This window comes from Aquarana catesbeiana, linkage group LG01 (assembly GCF_042186555.1).
Source record: "Aquarana catesbeiana isolate 2022-GZ linkage group LG01, ASM4218655v1, whole genome shotgun sequence".
NCBI lineage: Eukaryota > Metazoa > Chordata > Amphibia > Anura > Ranidae > Aquarana > Aquarana catesbeiana.
The window spans coordinates 519,128,246-519,154,309 of record NC_133324.1 but is presented as its reverse complement, the minus strand read 5'-3'; positions in this window follow the sequence as shown (position 1 = coordinate 519,154,309).

The following is a 26,064-nucleotide window of genomic DNA, read 5'->3' as shown; positions in this document are numbered from 1 at the left end:
GAGTTCCATCGGGAACAGGTTAAATTCCTGGGCTATGTCATTTCTACTGCTGGTTTTTCGATGGTCCCAGAGAAACTTTCAGCAGTCCTACAGTGGCCTTGACCCGTGGGGTTACGTCCTCTGCAGCGTTTCCTGGGTTTTGCCAACTATTATCGGAAGTTTATTCATAACTTCTCATCTCTGGTCAAGCCCCTGACCGATATGACCAGAAAGAACGGTAACCCACAGAGTTAGTCTCCGGAGTCCATTAAGGCCTTTAAAGTCTCAAGGCTGCCTTTTGTTTTTGCTCCTGTGTTGGCACATCCTGATCCTACGTTACCTTTTATCCTTGAGGTTGATGCTTCTGAGACTGGTGTTGGCGCCCTTCTGTCTCAACGTCCTACCTTTTGAGAGTGCTATGCATCCTTGTGGCTACCTTTCCAAGAAATTGTCACCTGCCGAGTGCAATTACGAGATTGGTGACAGAGAGCTGTTGGCAATCATTTTATCCTTGAAAAATTGGAGACATCTCCTCGAAGGTACCACTGTGCCGGTTCTCATTCTTAGGCCTCTTTCTCACGGGGCGGATCAGTGATGATCCGCCCCGTGAACATCCGCTGGCTCAGCGGGGATCGCTCCGCCGATCCCCGCTGAGCAGGAAGATGACAGGTGCATCGCTGCACACTGTGCAGCGACGGACCTGTCAGAGCGCCGCTCTCCCCTATGGGGGGATCGGATGACGACGGACCATAGTGTCCGTCGTCACCCGATCCGATCCGAAAACGGATGGAAAAGTAGGTTTTTCCTCCGTTACACTTTTCGGATCGGAGCGGGGTCGGATGTCAGCGGACATGTCACCGCTGACATCCGACGCTCCATAGGGATGAATGTATGTCCGTTTTTCATCCGAAAACGGAAGGATGAAAAACGGACATACGGATCGTCCATGTGAAAGAGGCCTTACTGACCATAAGAATCTCACATTCTTGCCTGAGGCTAAAAGCCTCTCTCCCAGAAGGGCGCAATGTTCTTTTTTCTTATCAAGTTTCAATTACATTGTCTCATTCTTACTTGTACTAAGAATGTAAGGGCTGACGCCTTGTCACGACAATTTTCCTCCACTTCCAAGTTGGAGTCGGTTCCGGTTCCTATGATACCTCCTGATTGTATTCTGGCTACGGTTCACACCAGTCTTACTTCTCCTTTGGGTGACAAAATTCTTGCTGCTCAGGTCGATGCTCCTCCTGAGAAACCTTGTGACTGCTGCTTTGTCCCAGAGTGTCTCCGTACTGCCGTGCTCCAGACTTACCATTCTTCCAAGGCAGCTGGCCACCCTGGTAAAAATCAACTCGTTTGGGCCATTTCCCAACAATTCTGGTGGCCTACGTGCTGATGTAACTGCCTTCATAGCTGCCTGTTCCGTGTGTGCTCAGAGTAAGACTCCATGACACCTTCCAGTGGGCCTCCTACAACCTATACCCAATGGAGAGAGGCCCTGGACCCACCTGTCTATTGATTTTATTGTGGAGTTGCCCAACTCCCAAGGCAACACAATTATCCTTATGATGGTTGACCGGTTCTCAAAGATGTGTCATTGTATTCCACTTAAAGTGGGAGTCCGGCGACCAATCCTTTTTTTTTTTTTTTTTTTTAGGTCATTGAGGCACTTTGCTAATCCCAAAATAATACTTACAGTTTGGATGTAATATTTCCACCTCTGTCTGTTTTCGTACTGAAGAATAACTTTAAAAATGTGATGCTGGCTGTTTCCATCTTGCTTGTGGGCATGTGAAGCTCACAAGCATTGATTTCCTGGATGCAGTGAATGCTGTTCATTCACAGCTTGTTCACAGGCATGATCATTGTTCCCGCACTGAATCTCGGGAAGCCTGACACTAAGCTCCCAGGAGACAGTGCGGTGCTGGGGAAAGGCAATAAACACGCCTACTCCCATGGGAGGAGAGACAGGAAGTGCCACAATAAAGTACAATATAAAGGTAATTACAGCGATAAAAAAATTTTTCGTGCGGCATTTGAACATCTATGCAATTAACTGAAGGGGGTAAGATTAAGTTAAAAATTTGAGTGGAACCCCACTTTAAGAAGTTGCCCACTTCTAAGGAACTGGCTTCCATTTTTGCTCAGGAGATCTTTCGCTTACATGGGCTACCCAAGTTGATTGTCTCGGACAGGGGTAGTCAGTTTGTGTCCCGGTTCTGGCGAGCCTTTTGTGCACAGCTGGGAATTCAGCTTTCTTTCTCCTCTGCGTATTACCCGCAGTCTAATGGGGCCACAGAACGAGCCAATCAGTCCTTGGAGCAATTCCTACGTTCCTATATTTCTGACCATCACAACAACTGGTCAGACCTATTACCATGGGCAGAGTTTGCTCACAACAGTGCCTTGAATTCTGCTTCCCGATTGTCTCCGTTTATGGCGAATTTTGGTTTCCAACCTTCCATGTTGCCTGACTCGTTTGTTCCGCAGAGTATTCCTGTGCTAGAGGAGCATCTCCATGGTTTTCGTTCCACTTGGGCACAAGTCCAGGAGGCTTTGTGTCATGCTAATGATAGTTACAGACTCCATGCTGACTGCAGACGCCTGCCTGCGCCTTCCTACCAGGTTGGGGACAGGGTCTGGCTGTCATCTGGCAACCTCCGACTTCGTGTTCCCTCACTGAAGTTCGCACCTTGGTTTATTAGGCCTTTCCGTATCCTTCGCAGGATTAACCCAGTGGCTTACGCGATGGACCTTCCTCCTAGTATGCGCATTTCAAATGTGTTTCATGTCTCCTGATTGAAAACTTTGGTCTGCAACCGTTTTACCACCTCGGTGCCACGTCCTCACCCTATACAGGTTGAGAACCATGAGGAGTATGAGGTACAATCCATTGTTGACTTCTGTAGGTTGCATGGGCGCATACAGTACCTGGTGCATTGGAAGGGGTACGGTCCAGAGGAACGCTCCTAGGTCTCATCCTCGGACGTACATGCTCCTGCTCTCCTCCGTGATTTCCATAGATGTTTTTCCCTCAAGCCCGGTGGTCCTCTGAGGGGGAGGGGTCATTGAGGAGGGTGGCTGTCAGGGCTGGCTCAGCCCTTCCTTCTCTGAGCTGGCCGCTCAGCTGTCGGCTAATTGCCAGCTCTCATCTCTCTCCACAGTTAACCAGCTGCTGTGGATCTGCTCGTCAGTCCCGCCTACTTAAAGATCTTCAGCTCACTTCATTCCTGCTTTCGCCTTGGTCACATCACTAGAAATCATCTCCTGCTTTCCTGTTTAAAGACTGGCTTTGCTGACATCCCTTCTGGCTCCTTATCCTGCTTGCTGTTCCTCTACTTGGATCAATGACTACTGGCCTGGCTGATTACCCGATCTGGTTACTGAACTCTGGCTTGACTGACGACCCGATCCGTTTACTGGACTCTGGCTATGCTTTGACTACGCTTACTCTATTTACCTTTTTATTTTTATTAACAAACAAGTGTGTTTTTACTGTGCTTCTGTCTCAGTCTGGTTCATGGTTTCTGACATTACCATGTGATCGGCCGTGATGAAGTCACAGCCGATCACAGGTGGTACCGCCCCACTTTGCACGGCGCATGCACGCGATCTCAAGCGCGCTGCGCATGCACGTCGGTGGCGGCGTGTTCCCGGGAACACTGCTCGTCACCGATGCTGGTAAAGAGCCATTGGCCTGCGGCTGTTTACCAGATGATTGGCTGTGATCCTTTCACAGCCAATCACTAAATGTCAACAAACCGCGGAAATGAGATGTTACCGGGTTCTCCTCACACAACGTTTGTGTGTGAGAAGGAGATTGCGGTAACATTTCTTTACCGCTTACAGTGTACACCAATCACACTGATTGCGACCCTCGCAATAAAGAGGACCTGTCACAGCCCTTCAGAGTACCCGAATACCAGTTACCAGCCCATCAGAGTACCTGGGTACCTATCTGTAGCCCATTAGAGTACCTGAGTACCTGTCACCAGGCCAGAGTACCTGTCACCAGGCCATCAGAGTAACCGAGTACCTGTCACTAGCCCAGAGTAACTGAGTACCTGTCACCAGCCCATCAAAGTACCCGAGTACCTGTCTGCAGCTCATCAAGTTACCCGAGTAACTGTCTCCAGTCCATCAGAGTACCCAAGTACCTATTTGCAGCCCATGCCTCATAGAATATACGTTGGGGTGTTTGCGTTCCAAAATGGGGTCATTTTGTGGGTAATTCCATTGTCCTGGTGCTCAAGGACCTTCAAAAGTGTAATAGGTAGGAATGAACTGAGATGTGTAATTTATGCTCATAGAACGCCTGAAGGTACTACTTCAATGTTGGGCCTCTGTGTGTGGCCAGGCTGTGTAAAAGTCTCACACATGTGGTATCGCCATACTCGGGAAGAGTAGCAGAATGTATTTTGGGGTGTAATTTTTGCTATATACATGCTATGTGTTAGAAATATCTTCTAAATTGACGACTTTGTGTAAAAAAAAAAATGTGTTTTCATTTTTTTCCCACATTTTCCAAAAACTTGTGGAAAAAAAATGTGTAAAAGTCCCACACATGTGGTATGGCCATAATTGGGAAGAGTAGCAGAATGTATTTTGGGGTGTAAATTGTATGCATATGCCGTGTGTGAGAAATAACCTAATAATATGACAATTTTGTAAAAAAAAAAAAAAAAAAATCTTGATTTTTCAAAGAATTGTGGGAAAAAAATTACAACTTAAAAAGCTCACCATGCTACTGACTTAATACCTTGGAATGTCTACTTTCTAAAAAGGGGTCATTTGGGCGGTATTTGTACTTTCCTGACTTGTTAGTGTCTCAAGAAATGAGATTCACCTGATGTACTGAAGGCCTGATCAGATGTAATCGATTTTCAGTGATTGGCACCATAGTTTGTAGACTCTATAACTTTCACAAAGACCAAATAATATACACTAATTTGGGTTATTTTTACCAAAGATATGTAGCAGTATAAATTTTGGCCAAAATTTATGAAGAAAAATTACTAATTGGCAAAATTTTATGACAGAAACAAAGAAAAGGGCATTTTTTGCACAAAATTTATGGTATTTTTTTATTTATAGCACAAAAAATAAAAAAACCCACTAGTGATTAAATACCACCAAAAGAAAGCTCTATTTGTGTGAAAAAAAGGACGCAAGTTTCATATGGGTATAATGTTGCATGACTGAGTAATTGTCATTCAAACTGTGAGTGCGCTGAAAATTGGTCTGGGCAGGAAGGGGGTGTAAGTGCACTGTATTGAGGTGGTTAAAGGGCCATTTTTATTTTTATTGCATTTTAGTGTAAATATGAGATCTGAGGTCTTTTTGATCCCAGATCTCATATTTATGAGGTCCTGTCATGATTTTTTTTCGATTAGAAGGGATGTTTACATTCCTTGTAATAAGAATAAAAGTGACACAATTAAAAAAAGAAAAAAAAACAAACAATGTAAAAATAAAAGGTAAAATAAATAAGAAAAAAAATTTTTTTAAACGCGCCCCGTCCTGACGAGCTCCATACATGAGTAGCGCCCGCATATGAAAACGGTGTTCAAACCACACATGTGAGGTATCGCCGCGATCAGTAGAGCATGAGCAATAATTCTAGCCCTAGACCTCCTCTGTAACTCAAAACATGCAACCTGTAGAAATTTTTTAAAATGTCACATATGGAGATTTTTAAGGGTTAAAGTTTGTCGCCATTCCACGAGCGGGTGTGACATGTTGGGTATCAATTTACTCGGCGTAACATTATCTTTCACAATATAAAAAAAAAAACTGGGCTAACTTTACTGTTGTCTTATTTTTTAACAAAAAAAGTGCATATTTTCCCAAAAAAAAGTGTGCTTGTAAGACCGCTGCGCAAATATGGTGTGACAGAAAGTATTGCAATGACCGCCATTTTATTCTCTAGGGTGTTAGAAAAAAATGTATAATGTTTGGGGTTCTAAGTCATTTTCTAGTAAAAAACTTTTAAAACAACAAGTCTCAGAAAGAGGCTCCTTAACCAGTTGCCGACCACCGCACGACGATGTACGTCGGCAGAATGGCACGGGCAGGCAAAAGGACTTACAGGTACGTCCTTGCCTGCCCGCGGTTGGGGGGGTCAGATCGGACCCCCCCCCGGTGCCTGCGGCGGTCGGATTCAGGTCAGGGGCGATCAAAGGTGAGGGGGAGGCCACTCATTCGTGGCTCCCCCCTCGCGATCGCTCCTGGCGAATGAGATGCTTCCTCGGCTTCTGTAATGTAAACAGAAGCGGAGGAAGTGATGTCATCTCTCCTCGAGCCGGTCTTTTCGTTCCGGCGCCGAGGAGAGAAGGCATCCAAGTAAGTTTGCACCAACACTACACTAACAGTAGAACACGCAGGCACACTTGTCACCCCCCCATCACCCCCCAGTCACCTCCTGATCACCCCCCTGTACCCCCTGTCACACTTACACCAAAAGCAGTTTTTTTTTTCCTGATTATTGCATTGGTGTCAGTTTGTGACAGTTATAAGTGTTAGGGCAGTTAGGGTTAGCCCCTTTTAGGTCTGGGGTACCCCCCTTTAGGTCTAGGGTACCCCCCTAACCCCCCCTAATAAAGTTTTAACCCCGTGATCACCCCCCGTCGCCAGTGTCACTAAGCGATCGTTTTTCTGATTGCTGTATTAGTAACACAGGTGACGCTAGTTAGGGAGGTAAGTATATAGGTTCGCCGTCAGTGTTTTATAGCGACAGGGACCCCTATATACTACCTACTAAAGGTTTTAACCCCCTGATTGCCCCCTAGTTAACCCTTTCACCAGTGATCACCATATAATTGTTACGGGTGACGCTGGTTGGTTAGTTGGTTTTTTATAGTTTATTATAGTTTATTATAGTTTTAGGACACCCTCCGTTTATTACCTTATAAAGGTTTAACCCCCTGATCGCCCGGCGGTGATATAAGTTAAGTTTTTAGGGTCAGATAAGGTCTGCGTCACCCCAGGCAGCGTCAGGTTAGCTCTAGTACCGCTAAAACCCACGTATGCAGCATACACCTCCCTTAGTGCTATAGTATCTGAACGGATCGATATCTGATCCGATCAGATCTATACTCCCCAGCAGTTTAGGGTCCCCCAAAAAAACGCAGTGTTAGCGGGATCAGCCCAGATACCTGCTAGCACCTGCGTTTGCCCCTCGGCCCAGCCCAGCCCAGCCCACCCAAGTGCAGTATCCATCGATCACTGACACTTACAAAACACTACACACATAACTGCAGCGTTCGCAGAGTCAGGCCTGATCCCTGCGATCGCTAACAGTTTTTTGGTAGCGTTTTGATACAGTCGCTGACAGTCAGGAGCTTTTTTGCCTGTGAGTCTCACTAGTGTACCCCTAAATTTAGAGCCCAAAATGGCAAATCGAAGGTATACTAGTGAAGAGGCCTACACGTTTCTGAGCATGACAGATAGTGAAGAGGAAGTCACTCTTCTGTCAGATTCAGGCTCAGAATACGATCCTGTAAAGGACAGCGGCTCCATGACAGATAGCTCTGACGACGGAGTTGTGGTCCCTGCTAAGGTCAGGCGTACCAGACCCCAAACTTCTTCTGTCCTTGAAGTGCAAGAACCGCAGGTCCCTCGTATGGAGCAGAGAAGTACTAACGCCGCTATTCCTTCTGGTGAACTGGCAAGCACCAGCGGCCTAATACACCCTGGTCGTACATCCAGCACTGCAGTATCACGTGGTGACGTGGCGAGTCCCATAAGTGCAGTTCAAGCTGGTGAGGTGGCAAGCACTAGTAGTGTCCCGCTGCCACCAAGAAGACAAACACAGGCCTGTCGTGCCCATAGTGCCCTTCCTGCTGCATTCGCCAATCCGAATTGGGAACCCACCACTTCTGCAGCACCCGTACTTCCCCCATTTACTGGCCAACCCGGAATTCAGGTGGAAACAGTTGATTTTACGCCACTGGATTTTTATTCACTGTTTTTCACCGAAGATCTCTATAGATCTATTGTGGACCAAAGCAATTTATACGCTGGTCAACACATCGCCGCTAATCCCCAGTCCTCCCTTGCCAGAGATTGGAGACCAATTACGGTCTCCGAATTTAACATCTTTCTGGGCTTTTCCCTCAACATGGGCATAAATAAAAAGAGTGAGTTGCGGTCATATTGGTCCACTGACCCAATTTACCATATGCCCGTGTTCTCTGCTTCCATGGCCAGGGCACGATACGAGCAGATTTTGCGGTTCATGCACTTCAATGACAATGAACTCTGTCGTCCTCGTGGAGACCCTGAATACGAATGGCTCTACAAAATTCGCCCCCCCGTAAACCACTTCAACCAGCGTTTTGCAGACTTGTTTACTCCCCATCAAGTTATCTGCGTTGATGAGTCCCTGATTAAATTTTCTGGCCGCTTGTCATTCAAACAGTACCTTCCCAGCAAGCGTGCCAGATACGGGGTCAAGATGTATAAGCTCTGTGACAGGGCCACAGGCTATACATGTAGATTTATGGTTTACGAGGGCAAAGATAGTCACGTAGAGCCGACAAACTGCCCTGACTACATAGGAAGCGCTGGCAAGTTAGTGTGGGACTTGGTGTCACCCTTATTCGGAAAGGGGTACCATTTATATGTGGACAATTATTACATGAGCGTGCCACTTTTTAGTCACCTTTTTGATCATCAAATTGGAGCATGTGGCACCTTGCGACCTAATCGCCGGGGCTTTCCCCAGAGGCTTGTACACAAAAAAAAAATAAAATAAAAAAAACAAAAATAGTTGTCGTTTTATTGTTCTCTCTCTCTCTCTATTTTCTCTCTATTGTTCTGCTCTTTTTTACTGTATTCTATTCTGCAATGTTTTACCATGTTTGCTTTTCAGGTATGTAATTTTTTTATAGTTTACTGCGTTTTAACCATTTTTTTGTTTTCAGGTACGCCATTCAGCTGCAGCGCGGATTTATTTATCTTGACAGCAACAGCGTTTGCTCCCACGATACATAAAGCCGTGACTCCAGCGCTGTCGGAGGTGATTTCACCACCACAGTTACATACTTCAGCATATATGCCGAAGCGTGGGAGCAGCAGTGGGTAGAGGAGCGATTTGCTCCTGCCTTTTGCGGGAGGATGCCCCCATGCTTCGGCATATATAAACAGTGCATGTATGCCCATCATTAGAAGTGGGTGGATGAAGGAAGGTATTTTAATGGTGGGCATACCCACCGATCAATATCTTTTTTCGTTCAGCCCAGAGGCTGCATGAAAAAAAAGTTTATAATATATGCCCAACAAGGACCAGCAACGTACTGGTATGTTGCTGGACTTTGAGTGGTTATACCAGAATGATGCCTGCAGGTTTAGGTATCATCTTGGTATCATTCTTTTCAGCCAGCGGTCGGCTTTCATGTAAAAGCAATCCTAGCAGCTAATTAGCCTCTAGACTGCTTTTACAAGCAGTGGGAGGGAATGTCCCCCCCCCCACCGTCTTCCATGTTTTTCTCTGGCTCTCCTGTCCCAACAGGGAACCTGAAAATGCAGCCGGTGATTCAGCCAGCTGACCAGAATGGCTCCAAACATCTCTATGGCCTAAGAAACCGGAAGCTACGAGCATTTCATGACTTAGATTTCACCGGATGTAAACAGCGCAATTGGGAAAGCATTTTATCAATCTTGGTGTGGTCAGATGCTTTGAGGGCAGAGGAGAGATCTAGGGTCTAAAAGACCCCAATTAAAAAAAAAAAAAAAAATGAAAGGAACAGTTTAGAAATAAGATAAAAAAGCAAAAGAATAATAAAGTAAAAAAAAAAAAAAAAAAAAAAAAAAGCACCCCTGTCCCCCCCTGCTCTCGCGCAAAGGCGAACGCAAGTGTCGGTCTGGCGTCAAATGTAAACAGCAATTGCACCATGCGAAGGTCAGATCGAGGGCAGTAATTTTAGCAATAGACCTCCTCTGTAAAGGCTTTTAAATGCTTTTAAAAATGTATTTAGTTTGTTGCCACTGCACGTTTGTGCGCAATTTTAAAGCATGTCATGTTTGGTATCCATGTACTCGGCCTAAGATCATCTTTTTTATTTCATCAAACATTTGGGCAATATAGTGTGTTTTAGTGCATTAAAATTTTAAAAAGTGTGTTTTTTCCCAAAAAAATGCGTTTGAAAAATCGCTGCGCAAATACTGTGTGAAAAAAAAAATGAAACACCCACCATTTTAATCTGTAGGGCATTTGCTTTAAAAAAATATATAATGTTTGGGGGTTCAAAGTAATTTTCTTGCAAAAAAAAATAATTTTTTCATGTAAACAAAAAGTGTCAGAAAGGGCTTTGTCTTCAAGTGGTTAGAAGAGTGGGTGATGTGTGACATAAGCTTCTAAATGTTGTGCATAAAATGCCAGGACAGTTCAAACCCCCCCAAATGACCCCAGTTTGGAAAGTAGACACCCCAAGCTATTTGCTGAGAGGCATGTCGAGTCCTTGGAATATTTTATATTGTGACACAAGTTGCAAAGGACAATTTTTTTTTTTTTGCACAAAGTTGTCACTTAATGATATATTGCTCAAACATGCCATGGGAATATGTGAAATTACACCCCAAAATACATTCTGTTGCTTCTCCTGAGTACGGGGATACCACATGTGTGAGACTTTTTGGGAGCCTAGCCACGTACTGGACCCCGAAAACCAAGCACCGCCTTCATGCTTTCTAAGGGCGTAAATTTTTGATTTCACTCTTCACTGCCTATCACAGTTTCGGAGGCCATGGAATGCCCAGATGGCACAACCCCCCCAAATGACCCCATTTTGGAAAATAGACACCCCAAGCTATTTGCTGAGAGGTATAGTGAGTATTTTGCAGACCTCACTTTTTGTCACAAACTTTTGAAAATTGAAAAAAGAAAAAAAAAATACATTTTTCTTGTCTTTCTTCATTTTCAAAAACAAATGAGACCTGCAAAATACTCACCATGCCTCTCAGCAAATAGCTTGGGGTGTCTACTTTCCAAAACGGGGTCATTTTGTGGGGTTTTGTGCTATCTTGGCATTTTATGGCCTTCGAAACTGTGATAGGTAGTGAGGAGTGAAATCAAAAATTTACGCCCTTAGAAATCCTGAAGGCGGTGCTTGGTTTTCGGGGCCCCGTACGCGGCTAGGCTCCCAAAAAGTCCTAAAAATATGGTATCCCCGTACTCAGGAGAAGCAGCAGAATGTATTTTGGGGTGCAATTCCACATATGCCCATGGCCTGTGTGAGCAATATATCATTTAGTGACAACTTTGTGCAAAAAAAAAAACAAATTGGTAACTTTCACGCAACTTGTGTCAAAAAATAAAACATTCCATGGCCTGTGTGATCTATATATCATTTAGTGACAACTTTTTGTAAATGTTTTTTTTTTTGTCATTATTCAATCACTTGGGACCAAAAAAAAAAAAAAAAATTCAATGGGCTCAACATGCCTCTCAGCAATTTCCTTGGGGTGTCTACTTTCCAAAATAGGGTCATTTTGGGGGGGGGGGGGTTGTACTGCCCTGCCATTTTAGCACCTCAAGAAATGACATAAGCAGTCATAAACTAAAAGCTGTGTAAATTCCAGAAAATGTACCCTAGTTTGTAGACGCTATAAAACTTTTGCGCAAACCAATAAATATACGCTTATTGACATTTTTTTTACCAAAGACATGTGGCCTAAATGTATGACTAAAATTGAGTTTATTGGATTTTTTTTATAGCAAAAAGTAGAAAATATTTTTTTTCAAAATTTTTGGTCTTTTTCCGTTTATAGCACAAAAAATAAAAACCGCAGAGGTGATCAAATACCATCAAAAGAAAGCTCTATTTGTGGGAAGAAAAGGACGCAAATTTCGTTTGGGTACAGCATTGCATGACCGCGCAATTAGCAGTTAAAGCGACGCAGTGCCAAATTGTAAAAAGTGCTCTGGTCAGGAAGGGGGTAAATCGTTCCGGGGCTGAAGTGGTTAAGTGGTTAACAGCTACAATCTCAATTTTTTTTTTTTTTTGTGTGCCACATTTGCTTTATTAAGCATATCAGAAAGCAAAAATCACATTCAACCACATCAACAACAGGTTACTTTGAAGTCCACATTAGCTCTAAGTGCTCTCAAGCAGGATCCAGTGCTTCATTTATAAGCCTTCATGTGCCACAATCCATCATTTAAATAGTGAATATTTTCAATGCCAATGCCTTTATTGACCTTTTCAATGTCGTCTGCAGACATCTTCATGACTCCAACAAAAAGAGCATGTTGCTTTCCCTCTGCCATTATTGCAACCACTTTTTCAGCTGCTGCTGGATAAAGCTTCGCTCCAGGGAGTGTTAAACAAGGGGCACATATTTGCACCACTTAAAACAAAATTTATAGCTCCTTTTGTCAATTTGTTGATGTGGAAGAATAAAAGAATATTTGTGAAGCAGCCTCAGTGTTGGATAGAAAGTACCCTCTCGCTGTCTAAAGAAAAGTAATGCCACGTACAGATGATCGTAATTTCCGACAACAAATGTTCGATGTGAGCTAGTTGCCGGAAATTCCGACCGTGTGTAGGCTCCATCGGACATTTTTTGTCGGACAAACAAAATTTGAGAGCTGGTTTCCCACAACAAAATCCGTTGTCGTAAATTCCGAGCGTGTGTACACAATTCCGACGCACAAAATTCCACGCGTGCTCTGAATCCGGTACGAGACGGAAGCGCTCGGTCTGGTAAAGCTCTTGTTCGTAATTGAGATAGCACATTTGTCACGCTGCAAAGTTTTTAATCTTTTAATGCAGCGCATTCTCTTTTTCTTTATTAGGCTGTGGCACTGGTGTTGGAGTTGTGGCAGGAGGTGGAGGAGGATGATGATCCAACTCACACAGGTGGGTTTTGCTTGTGAGTTCGCCCCTCAGCCCCTTATTTAGGGCCAGATACATCACTTCCTCACAAATGAGGCATTGGCCCACCTCCATTTCCTGCATTTTGCTGGCAGCCATGCAGGCATAGGCCTCTTGAATATTGGGAGTGGTTCTGAGGGCCGCAGTAGCCTCCCTGAATAAAAGAAAGCACTGACTCCTGCACATTCCTCCCCTTCCTGGTCCTTTTAGTTGGAAGGCGGAGGGGAGGAACCTGGGATTCTGTCAGGCTACGGGGCCCGGCCACCTCCTGGCTGCCACTTACCCCTGCCACCTCCTGGCTGCTACTTTCCCCCACCATCTCCTGGCTACCACTTTCCACAGCCTCCTCCTGGCTGAGGCTTTCCTGTGTATGAAAATGGGACATAGTTTTAGTTTATTGTTCATTAATAAAACACATTTTTGAGAAATATGTTAAAACAATGCTATACCGGACTCAAGCTGGACTCCTCCACATCTTCTTCCTGGGTGGAAGTCCCAGGTTGGACTTCTGAGGCCTCATCTGAGGTGGAAGGAAGAGTGGAAGGAATAGTGGAAGAAAGGGTTGAGCGTGATGGCCTGATTTCAGTCTGGTCTGACAGAAATCGCAGTCTGTCGTAGTACCAGAGCCTGGGGACATAAACGTCTTTTGCTGCTGCTCCTAATCTCATGGAATACTGGACCTTCTTGTGCTCCCTATTATATGTGCTCCTCAGGCCACCATTTTTGGCCTTCAAATAGTTTGCCGTGGGGATCTGCGGCTTCACCAATTCCAGCAATTGATCCAGCGCTGCCTGCCTCTTTCTTTTATTAGTATAAAAGAGGTATTTTACCTGCCACAGACAGGGCAGCTCTCTGTACATATCAATGAATTGGGAGAGGAAGCTGTGATCATCAAAATCGATCCATTTTATCTGCAAGACACAACACAAGACAAACCCTAATGTCAGGCTAAACTCTCAAAATTTTGTCCCAATATAGGCATCAATCTATAAGCAGTATAGACCACTGATGCCCCAAGTTCAAATTGTACCTTCATTATCACGATCGGCGCTTACGCTACTCCGTCCTCCTCTTACAGATCATACGTACGACACATGCGTGTTATGCTTTATATACACTGCGCATGCGTGAAACTCCGCCTGCCCCTGACCTTCTTTCTAGTCTATTCCCCGCCTCTTCTCTTTCGGCGCAGTGAGAGAGCACATAGCGAAGAAAGAGCAAGTGCATGCAGAGGAGAGCAGCAACAAGGAGGACGACAAAAGCCCCGAGCCACAAACGTCCCGATCTCGAAGGAGGTTTAACCACCTCAATACAGTGCACTTACACCCCCTTCCTGCCCAGACCAATTTTCAGCTTTCAGCGCTCTCACACTTTGAATGACAATTACTCAGTCGTGCAACACTGTACCCTTATGAAATTTGCGTCCTTTTTTTCACACAAATAGAGCTTTCTTTTGGTGGTATTTAATCACTAGTGGGTTTTTTATTTTTTGTGCTATAAATAAAAAAGACCGTAAATTTTGTGAAAAAAATGCCTTTTTCTTTGTTTCTGTCATAAATTTTGCAAATTAGTAATTTTTCTTCATAAATTTTGGCCAAAATTTATACTGCTACATAGCTTTGGTAAAAATAACCCAAATTAGTGTAAATTATTTGATATTTGTGAAAGTTATAGAGTCTACAAACTATGGTGCCAATCACTGAAAATTGATCACATCTGATCACACAGATGTAGTGATGGTCTATCTCATTTCTTGGTACACTAACAAGTCAGAAAAGTACAAATACCCCCTAAATGACCCCTTTTTAGAAAGTAGACATTCCAAGGTATTAAGTAAGTAGCATGGTGAATTTTTTTAAGTTGTAATTTTTTCCCACAATTCTTTGCAAAATGAAGATTTTTTTTTTTTTTTAATTTTTTTACAAAATTGTCATATTAACAGGTTATTTCTCTCTCAGAGCATATGCATACAACAAATTACACCCCAAAATACATTCTGCTACTCTTCCTGAGTATGGCGATACCACATGTGTGAGACTTTTACACAGCCTGGCCACATACAAAGGCCGAACATTGAAGTAGCATCTTCATGCGTTCTACGAGCCTAAATGACACATCTCATTTCTCAACCACCATTTACACTTTTGAAGGCCCTGGAGCACCAGGACAATAGAATTGCCCCCAAACTGACCCCATTTTGGAAAGCAAACACCCCAACGTATAATCTATGAGGCATAATGAGTCTTTTGAACGGTTCATTTTTTTCCAGAAGTTTTTGGAAAATGTGGAAAAAAATGAAAACACATTTTTTTTTACACAAAGTTGTCCATTTATCAGATATTTCCAACACATAGCATGTACGTAGCAAAGATGACACCCCAAAATACATTCTGCTACTCCTCCTGAGTATGGCGATACCACATGTGTGAGACTTTTACACAGCCTGGCCACATACAAAGGCCCAACATTGAAGTAGCATCTCCATGCGTTCTACGAGCATAAATGACACATCTCAGTTCTCAACCACCTATTACACTTTTGAAGGCCCTGGAGCACCAGGACAATGGAATTGCCCCCAAAATGACCCCATTTTGGAAAGCAAACACCCCAACGTATAATCTATGAGGCATAATGAGTCTTTTGAACGGTTCATTTTTTTCCAGAAGTTTTTGGAAAATGTGGAAAAAAATGAAAACACATTTTTTTTTACACAAAGTTGTCTATTTATCAGATATTTCCAACACATAGCATGTACGTAGCAAAGATGACACCCCAAAATACATTCTGCTACTCCTCCTGAGTATAGCGATACCACATGTGTGAGACTTTTACACAGCGTGGCCACATACAAAGGCCCAACATTGAAGTAGCACCATCAGGCGATCTACGAGCATAAATGACACATCTCATTTCTCAACCACCTATTGCATTTTTGAAGGCCCTGGAGCATCAGGACAATGGAATTGCACCCAAAATGACCCCACTTTGGAAAGCAAACACCCCAACGTATAATCTATGAGGCATAATGAGTCTTTTGAACGGTTCATTTTTTTCCAAAAGTTTTTGGAAAATGTGGAAAAAAATGAAAACGTATTTTTTTTTTTTTACACAAAGTTGTCTATTTATCAGATATTTCCAACACATAGCATGTACGTAGCAAAGATGACACCCCAAAATACATTCTGCTACTCCTCCTGAGTATGGCGATACCACATGTGTGAGACTTTTACACAGCCTGGCCACATACAGAGGCCCAACATCAAAGTAGCACCATCAGGCGCTCTAGGAGCATAAATGACATATATAATTTCCTGGCAACCTATCATTTTTGAAAACCCTTCATATTTCTAACACATAGCATGCACATACCAAGAATTACAATCCAAAATAAATTCTATTGCAGAAAGGGTAAAAAAAAAGCATTACCTGTGCTTTTAGTAGTATCCACAGAGGAGAGCACTGGTCCAGGCAGCAGGCAGGGAGGTGCTTAGCGACAGCAATATTAACTATCCAGGCAGCAGGCAGGAATATTGTCTATAGTCGGCACAGCACAGTCCATAGAAATTGTCCAGGCAGAGACAGCCAGCACAGCCATAATATTGGTCCTGGTACACTGTTAACTGCAGACACTCATTATTGTACCACGACAGGCATGGGCATGGTGGCAGTAAGTCAGCAGCAGGCTGAGGGCCACAATCAGGTAAGACCTGTGCACAGGGGCACAGGGGTAGAGGCTTCGACCCACCCAAATCTCTATGAAGCCTCCGGACTCCAGACCCTAATTCCGAAACCCGGAGAAAACAAAAATAATTGTTTTCTCCAACCGGAAAAACAATTCTGGAGCCCCTCACATATGTGAGACCCCTGTGTACTACAGTAGCAGGGCAACAGATCAGTCCAAGCGGTAGGCAAAAGCATAGTCCATAAAACAGGCCAGGGTCGGTTCACATGTAAGCAGTCCAAGCGGTAGGCAGTAGAGTAGTTGATAAAACAGGCCAGGGTCAGTTCACGTGGAGGCAGTCCAAACGGTAGGCAGAAGCATAGTCACAAAACAGGCCAGGGTCAGTTCACATGAAAGCAGTCCAAACGGTAGGCAGAGGCATAGTCAAAAAACAGGCCAGGGTCAGTTCACATGGAAGGCAGTGGCCTGGTTATTTGGGAAAGAATGGAAAATGGTCAGCACAGATGATGAAAATGGGGAAATGGTTAAAAATATGGGCTAATATTTTATGGATGTGTGATAAATTTGGAAGCATTCACCAATGCAAAGGCCAGGTTGGGAGGGACACTGGGGACAATGGTAGCTGGTATCTCTTCTAAATCCTCTTTTGGTGCACACGCAACATTTTTTTTGCCGTCTTCGGCCTGCTTCAGATGGTGGAATGCTGAAGAGGAAGTGGCGCTCATGGAGTCGGCAAACAGCTTCAGAGCGAAGGTCTTCTTGGGGGGGTCTTTGGTGATAGATGAGGGACGTGACAACTTCTTCTATGAATTTTAGGAAGGGGGCGGGGCTTTCAATGGATTTGGTGTAGACTACGTAGGAATTGTAAATGGCCAAATGGATGAGATAAATTGCTACCTTCTTATACCAGAATCGGGACCTCCTGATTGACAAATAGGGCTGAATCATTTGATCGTTAAAATCTACCCCCCCCATGTAGAGATTATAATCTTGGACACATGTTGGCTTTTCAATGGGACCTTGTCTTCTTTGTACCACAATTGCAGTGTCTTCATGGATGGTGGACATCATGTGCACGTCCCTCTTATCCTTCCACCTCAAGGCCAGCACTTCGTTGCATCTCAATGATGCTCTTTCCCCCCTTCGCAGCTTTTTGTTCACTAAAGATTGTGGGAAGCCCTTTCTATTTTTTCTGGAGGTTCCACAGGCCAGGGTTTTTGCGATGTATAAGTGTTTGAAAAGGGGCAGGCTGGTGTAAAAGTTGTCAACGTAAATGTGATATCCTTTGTTTAGAAGTGGGTATGCCAGGTCCCATACAATCTTTCCAGTTGTGCCCATGTAGGCCGGGCACTCAGGGGGCTGGAGCTGGGAATCTTTTCCTTCATATATGCAGAATGCATACAAATATCCTGTGGCTCTCTCACATAGCTTGTATAACTTTACTCCGTATCTGGCCCTTTTGCTAGGAATATACTGCTTTATTCCTAGCCGGCCTGAAAAGGGTACCAGGGACTCATCGACACAAATTTTCTGATCGGGGACATAGAGTTCTGCAAATTGTTGAGAAAAGAAATTTATCAGTGGGCGAATCTTGTATAACTTGTCGTAATTTGGATGATTGTGGGGAGGGCACTGGGTGTTGTCGCTGAAGTGAAGAAAGCGCATTATCATCTTGTATCGGGACCTGGACATTAGGGCAGAATAAATGGGCATATTGTGGATGGGGTGGGTGGACCAATAGGCATGTCCTTCATTTTTTTTTGTAATCCCCATGTTTAGGGTGAGGCCCATAAACATTTTGAACTCCTCCAAATTCAGATCTCTCCACTCAAAAGGACGGGCATAGGATGATTGGGGGTTGTTGGCAATATATTGCTGGGCATACAAATTTGTCTGGTCCACAATAAATTGCAGCATAGTGTCGGGCAAATACATATGAAAGAAATCAATCTCTGAGAAATTTTGGGTGTTGGTCTGCACACCTGGCAGTGCTGTGAACGGGGGAATAATTGGCGATGCCGAGTTGGAAGGCAGCCATATTGGGTTGGCAAGACCATCTGGCATGTATGTAGAGGCCCTGGCTCTTGGGGGGTGTGACACTCCAGTAGTTGGATTGGAATTTCCTGTGCTGGTACTCAGGCGTGATGTGGCAGGACTGGTACTGGTACTGGGCAATTGTTCCCGGGGCCTAACACTGGTGGCAGCGCTGGTACTGGGCCTGGGAATTTGTTCCTGGGGCCTATTGGTGGTGGCAGCGCTGGTACTGGGCATTTGTTCCCGGGGCCTAACGCTGGCGGCAGCGCTGGTACTGGGCCTGGGAATTTGTTCCTGGGGCCTATTGGTGGTGGCAGCGCTGGTACTGGGCCTGGGAATATAATCCTGGTTTCCAGAGTGCCGTGCCCTTTTGGGAGGGACCCATTCTTCCTCCGAATCATTTGTCGATTCACTATTTGGTTCAAATGCTGAACTTGAATCAGAATCCAAATTGGAATCTGATGAGAACTCCCCGTTGCTCTCATCGGTCATGGAGAGGATCTGGAACGCCTCCTCACTGCTAAATACGCTTTTCGACATGACGCGGTGTGACAGGTGGCAGGTGACGTCACTGATGGGCTGTGCGATAGGTGGCAGCTGACGTTCACTGATCGGTGATGACGGTGTGACAGGCGATGGTCACTGATGGGTGACAGGCCACGGACACTTTCTGGTGATGGGTGACGGTCACTAAAAGGTGACAGGTGATCGGTGATGGCTGACGGTCACTGATGGGTGACAGGTGATGGGTAACGGGTGATGGCTGGCGGTCACTGATGGGTGACGGGTGATGGCTGGCGGTCACTGATGGGTGACGGTCACTGATGGGTGACGGGTGATGGGTGACAGGTGCACCGCTGATGGTCACTGATTTGTGACGGGTGACAGGAGCACCGCTGGCGGTCACTGATGGGTGACGGGTGATGGCTGGCGGTCACTGATGGGTGACGGCTGGCGGTCACTGATGGGTGACGGCTGGCGGTCACTGATGGGTGACGGCTGGCGGTCACTGATGGGTGACGGCTGGCGGTCACTGATGGGTGACGGGTGACGGCTGGCGGTCACTGATGGGTGACGGGGGACGGCTGGCGGTCACTGACGGGTGACGGCTGGCGGTCACTGATGGGTGACGGGTGACGGCTGGCGGTCACTGATGGGTGACGGCTGGCGGTCACTGATGGGTGATGGGTGATGGCTGACGGGTGACAGGTGCACCGCTGATGGTCACTGATTTGTGACGGGTGACAGGTGCACCGCTGACGGTCACTGATGGCAGTCCCTTATGTGACAGGTGCACTTTATTGGGTGACACTGGTGACTGTTGGGTGACAGATGACAATGGGGGGGGGCGATGGGACAGGTGTGGTGTTGGTGCAGACACTACAGAACACAGATCGGTAACTCACTGCTTCTGGCTCTTCTCTCCTCACACTGGAAACGGTGTGTGAGGAGAGAAGAGCTGGTAACAGCTAGTTACCGCTCTGTGTTTACATTTATGATCGGCTGTGAATGGATCACAGCCGATCACGTGGGTAAACAGCCAGCCACTCCGTCACCGACGTGCACGCGCAGCGCGATCGCGCGCATGCGCCGTGCACAATGGGGTGGACCTATCTGTGATCGGCCGTGACTTCATCACGGCCGATCACGTGGTAAACAGCCATGTCCAATGGCTGTTCACCCCCCTCGGTGGCGAGCGGTGTCTCCGTGACACGCCGCCACCGAAGGAACAGGGATGCGCGCGCACGATCGCGCGCATTCCCTGTTTAAATGGGAGGACGTCATATGACGCCCTCCCGCAACGAGAGCCGCACCGCCTGGCCGTCAATTGATGGCCGGCGGTCGGCAGGCGGTTAAGGCCTCAAATATGTCCTTTGTAGAGATGACTATGATGGGAAGCATGGACCTTACCCAAACCCAAATGTGAGAAATGCCAAGATCATGGCTAAAGTTGTGAAAAGTCTGCAGAAGAATTTTGGGGTATGGCGATCCAAGGATCAGCTGAGGAAACGATGGTCAGACCTCAAACTGAGGGAGCAGGATCAGTACAGAAGAATCAAGAGAGTGGTGCAAAAAAGTATTTTGTCGTGTGTTCCTATTATTCTTTTTGTACTCCTCCATGTGCTTTTCTTTACTGTTGTACAGTTTAAAATGGCAAGTTTCAGGTTCGTGGGCACAGTAATCGTTCGTAGTAAACATCGTTAGTTCGCCCATCAATACGATGTTTTTGGCAGATGCAGGTTAACTACATTTGTTCATGCCTATATGTATTAAAAGACGTTTAGTACATTGTTGTCTAGATGGGTTTGTAACTAGAATGAAATGCAAACTTGATTCAGTGTAAGGAGAGGACACTCAGCAGCTGTTTACACATCTGGACGCAGGAGCACTAGTGTGGGACACCAGAACAAACTTTTTAGGGTGCCCCACACAGGTGATCCAGTGGATACTAGGGGTGTCTCCATGTGTGAAACTTGCACAAAACAGGTAAGTATTCTAGCTTTAGAAAGGGAAAAAACAGTTTTCAGCTTGGAACTCTGCCAAAACAGACAATAGTACATCACTTCCAAGCAATGTTTCATATTCCTATTTCTGGCCTCAAATATCTGTGTGCTAAGTATACCTTTTTTTAATTCACATAGAGGAGAAAAGACTCGGGACATCAGAGGACACCAGGGACCCCCAGCCTCATAAAGAAGGGGAACTCAGCACACCACAACCTCAGGATGTGGAGGAAGGAGAGGAATATGAAGTGGGCGAAATAGTGACCACAACAGGTGAGTGTCTGAGACCACAGCTTCGGGTAATAGATGTATGCCTGCATATTTTTTTTTTTTTATATAATCTTTATTGTATATTATTTTCAAATATAACAAATAATAATACAGGGGGTACAGAATAAGAAAGAAGGGAGGAAGAAAAAAAAAAGGGGGGGGGATCCAAAAAAAAAAATCACAGTGTAGTACCATGAAAGTATACATAACCACACATATTAAAAGGATGTGCTTTAAAGAGAGAGAAGAACATATGGTGCAAGCTGCATACGAAAACCTTGATGTATGTGTGTAATGAGACTCTTATGACTTCTTCAACCTGTGTCCACCATCATAGTAGAGACGGAATCTATATTTGAAACAACCAATACATCTAAACAGGTTAACGATAATCGTGTGAAGAAAACAGCATCCTGTTAGTGTCTTAGGGTTAGATCCTAGCCGGCAGGGGGGGGTAGAGAAAGGGGTTGAAAAAAGGGGGGGGGGAAGGTTGATGGGTATATCTAATAATCACTGACACATCTGTCTAATAGCCAGCACATCTGTGTGTATTAAAAGTGCAATAACATTATGTAGAACCTGGGGGATATATAAGCATGTCGTGGGTCTCATCCTCTATACTTGTTTAAAGAGCAACTCCAGCAACGTCTGACCTACAAGAAGCAGCCCCAGGGGAAGCCTGAGGAGGAGCCGCCGTTCCCTTAGACTTATAATGTGTCCATGTCGCCCAGATAGCATAGAATTTGTCAAACCTATCTTTACATTTTGCCATCCACTCCTCCGCTGCCATAACCGAGTCAATCAGGCCCATCCACTCACTTCGCCCCGGAATATGGGGTATGCCTGCATATTTATAATACATGGTGTGTTTTTTTTTATTTTAGGTGATATGGATGTTTTGGAAGAAGAATGCACATGGTGTGTCAACATGTGCAATCTGCCATCACTGGATATCAATGTACACGTTTTGTGGGTGCAACCCCTTCCTCGCAACTAAAGTAGATGAGAGGAAGGGGTTGCACCCCTGAAACACGTCCATTGATCCCCCATGATGGGAGCTAGCACATGTTGACATTAGGCATGGGATCAGGAGGGAAATTCCCATTTTGACTCCCAATTTGTGTGCATCTTCAAAATTTGGCTTTCACAGGGGTGACATCACCCCATCTGATGAAGGCAATATCAACACAATTTGGACATACTAATGTCTGATATTGCCTTCGCTTTTTCAAAGTTGAACTTTCTAAGTTTGAGTTGTGTATGTTTATGGTTTTAAACATGCCTGTTTAACCCAAAAAAGGCTACTTCTACTGTCAAACCTAAAAATGTTATACAACAAATATGTTGGTTTGTTCAAAAACCCTTTTCTAACGCACATGTGAATGTGCTTTGAGTAAAATGTTTTCTACTCAACAAAGGGTGGCTTCTTCTTTCAATACTCAATACCAGTTTTTGGAGTAATTTAGTGTTTCTAGTGACAATGGAGGTTAATTATAAAGGCAAATCCACTTGGCACTACACGTGCGGTTTCAGTGGATTTTCCTTTAGTAAATAACCCCCACAGTGCTCTAAAATTTGCCCCAATCAGGCCAGTTTTGGGACTCAAAACAATTAATTCATGGTGCTGAAAAGGATGTTTTTTTTTCTATCATTAATGCATTATATACATTAACAACAAAAACAAGGTCGATGTGTGTAGCAGACCCACAACGTAATAGTTAGCTGAAGAAGAGATTGTCACCTCATGTATCAAATAAATTATGTTTGCACTATTGAAGAAAATGGCCAAAAGGAAAAGCCCATTGGAGAACCTAGGAGACAGCTAAAAGAAACACAAGCAGTAAATCAAAATAAACATTTTTTCAGTTTAACAAAAAAAATGTATTCTAAAAATGTTTATCAAACATTTACTGGCATATCAATGCCCCCCCCCCACCCGCAAAGTATTCCATATATTTTTGACGGACCTCGCTTTGGGGGGGCAAGCCAGGACGGCCAGCTTCAACCGTCAGGGTTGCGTTTGTTCTGGAAATCCAGCCTCAGGCCCAACTGATGCCACATAGTTTGTAGCATTTCTCCTGAGAAAGTTGTGTAGAATGCAGCATGCATGTATTATATGGTTTAGTTTATATTCTAAAAATTGTGGAATCAACCTGCGCTAATGAGCAAAGTGTATGAATAAAACAAGTGCAGCTGCAAATAAAACTCCAAATATCTATGAAGTGACAAACATAAAAAATAAACTTAATTGCGCTAGCAAAAATGAAAAAATAAAGTGCTAAGAACACACCATACATATGATAACAGTGAGTGCATAAACATCTTATCCCAAAATGCGAGCATATATATATTCTGCCATGTTGATTGGCGTCGGGAATAGGCGGAACCGGCTGGCCATTATGCCAAAAGCATTCTCCACCACTCTAAGTTCTGGCTCTGGCCAGTCGGTAGTTAAAAACCCTCTGGTCCGGAGTGAGGTCTTCATGGGGAATGGCCGCATCAGGTGTTCACTAAGCCCAAACGCTTCATCAGCAACAAAGACGAATGGTAGACCAGCCACGTTGTCTTCCGGAGGTGGCAGTCCCAAGCCACCAGTCTGGAGCCCTCTGTAGAACTCGGTCTGGGCAATGACTCCACCATCTGACATCCAGCCATTCTTCCCCACGTCCACATAGAGAAACTCATATGTCGCTGACACCACCGCCAATATCACTATACTATTAAACCCCTTAGTTGTAATAGTATGACCCCGAGTTGGGGGGGTGGCACAATGTGGATGTGTTTCCCATCAACTGCCCCTCCGCAGTTGGGAAAGTCCCACCACTGGGCAAATTGGGTAGCCACAGTCTGCCATTCCTGTGGCGTTGAAGGAAACTGCGGAGTGAAACAAGAAAAGAAAATTAGTACTTTTGCACATAACATTGCAAGCAGATTAGACACAAACAGATTAGACACAAACATTCTTGGCCAACATAATTATAACACATTTATTTTAAGGAGTATTTAAAGACAAAAATATAAGGTCCACTTATCAGATTCCTCACCCACTCTGATGGCCCATTGTAACAAATTTTAGGGGGGGGGTTGTTTTGGACAGGTAACCCTCTCCACTTCATTGAGAGCTGAATGCATAAATAATGTGTGTTACTTTGGCCAGCCCCTCCTTACTTACACTATTGGAAGCCCACTGGACAGGTAAGAAGAGTCATAATACAAAAATATAAATACACACTGTACAAATTGAAGCACATTTTTACATTCTGCAATTACCTATCAAGATAATAGGAGAACAAAACTTTAAACAGCACTATTTGAAAGTATTCAGGCAGGCCCTTGCACTACATACTTTGGTGATTTCATCCATAAATATGACCACAAAAGAGGTAGGTATAGTGTGTATGGGTTTGACAAAGTCAGCAGATAGAGGATTGGTATCGGTTGACTTAGTGGTTGGGGGGAGGGAGGGTTCCAAATGAGTTTGGGCCCCCAAAAAAATCCTCTGGCACTATGCCTGAATTTAAGGACAAAAATGACGTTTGTACACATTTTAGGGGGTGTTTAGGGTAAAGCACTACTATGGAGCTGACAAAATACATCGTTAAGTGACTAGGCTGGGTGCGTATGGGACCAGGATAGCATGCTGGGGAGGTTAGTGAAGGAAAATATGCATGAAGGACAAAAAAAGAGCATTAAAAACTTCCAGCATGCATGAGGATAAAGAGGACATTCATAGTATATTATAATCATGGTAATTAGGGAATGATGAAAGAAATACATGTTAAAGGAGAAAACTTCCCTTAATATAGTCCTTCTGCAGGACCGGAATTATGGCAGAACAGGTCTCTGGAATATTGATCCCCAGAGCCTGGGGGGAGATGCCTGTCGAGAACTTGATGTCCTTCAGACTTTTCCCTGTCGCCAAGTACCGCAAGGTGGCGACTAGCCTCTGTTCAGGAGTGATGGCTTGCCGAATGCAGGTGTCCTGCTTCGTAATATAAGGAGACAACAAAGCCAACAGACTGTGAAAAGCGCGGTCCGTCATCCTGAGATAATTCCTGAAATCATCAGGATTATTCTCCTGGATCTCCCGCAACAAAAGCATGTGTGAGAATTGGTCACGCTGGAGCGACCAATTCTTCGTCCATGAACTCCTCCCCGCCCTCTTCATGGACTGGGCTTGGGTCAAAGTAATAACCCCAACACCAAGCCCCACATAGCACGAACTCTATGACGAGTACGTACCCGCAACATGGCTTCAAAACGGTCGGCTGGTCAGAATGAACTAACAGAACGCACTGAAAATCAGAAAGGCCTGAGAAGAGCGAGCTGAAAATCAGAAACGAGCGGACAAGAATGCACTGAAAATGAAATACATACTAGAAATAGCACGCACTGAAAACCAGATGCGAACTGACTACACGCACTGAAAACCAGATACGAACCCACAAGCACAAACTGAAGAGCAGTAACGATCGGAAAAGCACGAGGCTGAAAAGCGCAAATCGTCTCTCACCAAACTTCTACCAACATGAGATTAGCAGAAGGAGCCCAAAGGGTGGAGCACTGGCTGTTGAACTTCCTTTTTCTAGTCCTGTCGTACGTGTTGTATGTCAGCTCGTTCTTGCCGATCGGAATTTCCGAAAACATTTGTGGGACCGTGTGTATACAAGACAAGTTTCAGCCAACATCCGTCGTAAATAAATCCGTGGTTTGGTTGTCGGAA